This window comes from Cupressus sempervirens, chromosome 3 (assembly GCF_028749045.1).
Source record: "Cupressus sempervirens isolate cs-2001-9-10 chromosome 3, ASM2874904v1, whole genome shotgun sequence".
Taxonomy (NCBI): domain Eukaryota; kingdom Viridiplantae; phylum Streptophyta; class Pinopsida; order Cupressales; family Cupressaceae; genus Cupressus; species Cupressus sempervirens.
The window spans coordinates 243,244,555-243,249,172 of NC_143120.1; the positions used below are offsets into that span (position 1 = coordinate 243,244,555).

Below are 4,618 nucleotides of genomic sequence, written 5' to 3' on the forward strand. Positions count from 1 at the left end.
CTGAAAATACTACAAGTGTGCCAGTTTTTAGAACTTGACGAATCTATCTCCACACTTTACCAGGGTCATTCCATTTCTAAAAAATCACTTTCTGACATTGTTTTAAATCTGCAAAATCCAAGCAGCCTACTTTGAACATCTGCCATTTGCGCCCAGTTATTCATTGCGAGCCCAAATCGTAGATTTGTATTGTCCTCATGACAGAGAACCAACACCTCCAAGAATAGCATACCTTATTTCCAGAACTAAAGGAGATGGGCAGAGGATGAGAAGGACTTTACAGGCTCTTTATCATCCACAAAATCATTATTTGTTGCATTTAGATCTTGAGGCCCCTCCAAGGGAAAGGATTGAGCTAGCAAAATATGTAAAAACTAAGCCTACATTCATGGAAGCAAACAATGTTCATGTTGTAGGTAAGGCTAATCTTGTTACATATAAAGGACCGACTATGATAGCTTCTACAGTGCATGCTATGGCAATTCTACTAAAACAAAGTGAAGAATGGGATTGGTTTATCAACCTCAGTGCATCTGATTATCCACTGGTTACACAAGATGATTTACTTCATGTCTTCTCTTACTTGCCAAAAGACCTAAATTTCATTGAGCACACAAGCGATATTGGATGGAAATTGTATCAAAGAGCTAAACCTGTCATTGTAGACCCAAGGTTGTACCAGTCAAAAAAATCTGACATATTTTGGGTTACTCAGCACCGGTCCATTCTGACTGCATTCAAGTTGTTTATAGGTTTAGCATGGGTGGTTTTGACACGTAATTTTTTGGAATTCTGTATATGGGGTTGGGACAATCCCCCTCGAAAAGTGCTAATGTATTATACAAACTTCATCTCATCACTAGAAGGCTATTTTCACACTATTGCTTGCAATTCTTAGGAGTTTCAGAATACAACCATCAATCATGATTTGCACTTCATAAAGTGGGATACTCTACCCAAGAAACATCCCATAGTCCTGTCCTCAGAACATTTCGATGAAATGGTGCAAAGTGGTGCTCCATTTGCTCGTAAATTTCCCAAGGATGATCCAGTTCTAGATAGAATAGACAAAGAGCTCTTGCGTCGTTCTAATGGCCAATACACACCTGGGGGATGGTGTATGGGGACAGACAACAGAGATCCATGTCATGTGAGAGGCGATCCAACAATCCTTAAACTTGGGCCTAGTTCCAAAAGACTAGAAGGCTTATTGGTGAAACTGCTTGCTCCTGAAAATATTCGTGATAAGCAATGCAAGTAACCCATCTACTAAAAGGTGTTGCAAATGATTATTAAGGTGAAATGTCTCCTAATTTAGAAGAAAATGCCCACAACAAGTGAGGAGCATTGGCAATCAATGCCGCAGAAATAAGCTCTCATGCACGCTGAAGAAAACCATCACAAAGTGACCCCGCACAAGAAGCGCAGAGCATCTGCAGGGAGGAGAAGTCATATTTTAATCCCACATTGAGTGGAAAATAGGATTCTTAATACTTTAAATATGAATCGACTTAATATGTTGGTTGTATTGAGAAAGAGGATTTTGGAAGCCATGATGCACGCCGGTCCCAGATATATGTGTGGTGATGTCAGCAGGGTCCATGAGATAAAATTTTAACCAAAAACACAGCCAAAAAATGATGACATCAGCATAATCAAAAAACCCAAGAATCCGGCTAGTCGCTACCTCGCTAGTCAAAAAATCTTGGCAACTCTGGCTAGGGAAGTAGCGAGGTCGCCAAAAAAGCATAAAAATTTGGCGAGATCCAAAATGTTGTGTGGGTTCAATAGCAGTGCTGTCAGCGAATCAGATGTTGACAAGTGGCAGCAATAGAGTGATTGGGCAGTGATGTGGAGGGCAAATGGCAGAAGCGCACCATATTGCGCCACGTATGACAGATCTCGCTAGCTGAAGTTGCTCACTGGTTAAGTATGGTGAAGTAGCAAGGAGATGACACGTGGCACATGATGTAGATTAGGTGTCCAATCAGAGTGCGCCACATGGCATTGTTCAAACCTAGAGTTGACTCGAATTTGGAAGGGCTAGGAAAAATAAAATGATTTTAAAATTTTCATTTTAAAATTATTTTGCCAAAAAACTAACGTGACATGCAAGGTCTTCTAAATTGAAATTTTTATTTCCTAAAGTTTAAATTTTAAACTTTTTGAAATTATTTTAAATACAGACCTGAACAATCTTAACCAGAGGAGTGTTTTTCAAATCAAGATTCTAGGCATTTCTAGAAGGCAAAGTATGCCTTATCATATACCGTCGGAATCGTGAAAGTCTGAATTTTCCAATTCTAAGATTAGTTTTTTCATAGGTATTAGTCAGTTTGAGCTACATGAGGTTTTCCATCAGGTACCTGAATCACAACTATATTCAGACTAGGAAGTTCAGTTTTGATTTTTTTTTTGTCAAGATAATGACTTGGATATGCATAAAAGATGGTAATAATGTAGTTGGGGTTGAATTGGTTACATTAAACTCATAATTTCACCAGAATTGCATAAGGTTTAAGATATTTTAGATGCAAAAGGATTTCATCATTAGGTAGAGATATTTCAAAGCAGTTGCAATGTAATGATGAAATAGAAAATCAAATCAGATGGGATGAAAGAAGAAAGAGGTTACTCAGTTGCACAGGATTGAATTTCAAGTGGACACTTGTCAAGTAAAGATCAGTTTCAGGATTTCTTTCTTGTCTATATCTTTCTTTCTCTGATACTTTGTAAGGGTTCCAGTTTCTAGGAAGAAGAAGTTCATTGCTGTGATACCATTAGGGATTCCAGTTTTTGCACTGTGAGACCATTGGTTCCAGTATTTTGACATGTTTCCATGACTGTGACACCTTTTTCTTCAGTAGAACTCTCATGTGAACAACATTGTAGAGATAATATAGATAGTTCTGATATATTAGGTTGTATCATGTTTAATTTTATGCATTTGAATGTATAGTTTCAAGGAAATGAATACATATGAGCAACAATTTCACTAGTTTTGTTCTGGTTCTTGTCTCCTGTATCAACAATCTGTAAGTCTTATGTGGTTTTGAAACAAAGATTTGAGACCCATTTGCATCCCTTTCAAGTTGTATGTTTGATGTATTTTGCTATTGGACCAAAGGGCCAAGTAAATGCTTGATATGTTTAAACAAGGTTGCTGGTTGTTTGAGAAGGATATTTTGTGAGAATGAGACCTGAATGAACACTGATGTCTAAATCACAAGGTGGTTGGATAGATCTGATGTCTGGGTATATGAGATACGTCCTGATGTCACAGATGTATGTTTTGAATTCATGGAATTTCCCAATGGATTAGGCACTGATCAGTTATAGAATCGCTGGTTATACTATTGCATTTTTGAGGTTTTGTTGAATCAACATCTTTAATCAAATGAATTTCCATTTCATGTTGAAGAGCTATAAATAGAATGCCCTCACTCAGCTTATGAATTTCATTGTTTTGCATTTAGCTACTACAGATATAAGTTATTTCATAAGTTATTAGGAGAAATAAGGGTTTGTATCTGCTTTGTATTAGATTCAGTGTATGCTTTGATAACTGGTACCATATAAGGAATCTAGAGGTTCACCCGCCTAGGTTTTGCAGAGCCTGAAGTGTAGAAGGAGTATAGCCTTATAGTTGGCCTGGTGTCTGAATGGATGTGTTGATAATGGGAGTTAGCTGCCCCTAGATGCATTTTTTTCTCATCAGGGTAATTTGAAACGGGTAACATTTTCAAACACCAACACCTTCTATCTTTTTTTTCTTTTGATTCTCATTTTGTTAGTTGTCTTAGAGTGAAATTAGAGATGTTGAATTCATTTTCAATCCCTTGTGGTCTAAATCCTCCATTAGAGCTACCTATTACCCATGTAAAAGCCCCATATATTTTTGCTCAATGTTCTTCAATGACTCCCTACCTAGTCTAAGTTTTGAATTCAGAACCTTGAAATCAATCGATTTTAATATTCAAATTCATTTATTTCTAATTTTGTTGGGCCTAAAATATAAACCTTTTTCATAACTTTGAACTTGAACTCTAAACTAATTAAGTTAAAAATTTGAAATTCAACTAGTTTGTCCAAGTGGTAACCGAGCTTAGTGTTAACATAAAGTCCATTGAATTTTAGGTGCATTTTGAAACCAAACTTTGAATTATCATTCTTTTCAAAGTTCATTTTTGTCACTTCTTTCCATTTTCATGAAGTTTATGATGGTTTCATATGCTTCAATTTTTATATATTCATGGCTTTGAACTTGAACCTAAACTTCTAAATATTTCAAGGTTCGATTCACAAGCATAGATAATTGAAGAAGACTAGCAAGTGGTAGTACATAATGTTGAAGTATAGCATCAGTCAAAGTGATATAGTAATTACATTGATTATTTGTATTCATGGTTTATATGAACCTTTTTTTAAATGTCTCATATTATTGATAAATAAGTGAGTGAGTGTGTGTGTGTGTGTATGTCTATGTATTCATAAATTACTTTACGTAACTAATTGGGTTGTTATGATCGAAAGAGACTATTATGTTATGAATCTCTTGATTGTAATTGTTTCACCACCACATGTCTCTATGTGACATGACTTTTTTGTAGCCTCTGTC

General features: G+C 36.1%; 1 pseudogene; it reads left to right on the forward strand.

Annotated features, from left to right (window-relative positions):
• Positions 1–213: 213 nt before the first annotated feature.
• Positions 214–1,261, forward strand: LOC149565764 (beta-glucuronosyltransferase GlcAT14A pseudogene; annotated as a pseudogene).
• Positions 1,262–4,618: the final 3,357 nt, after the last annotated feature.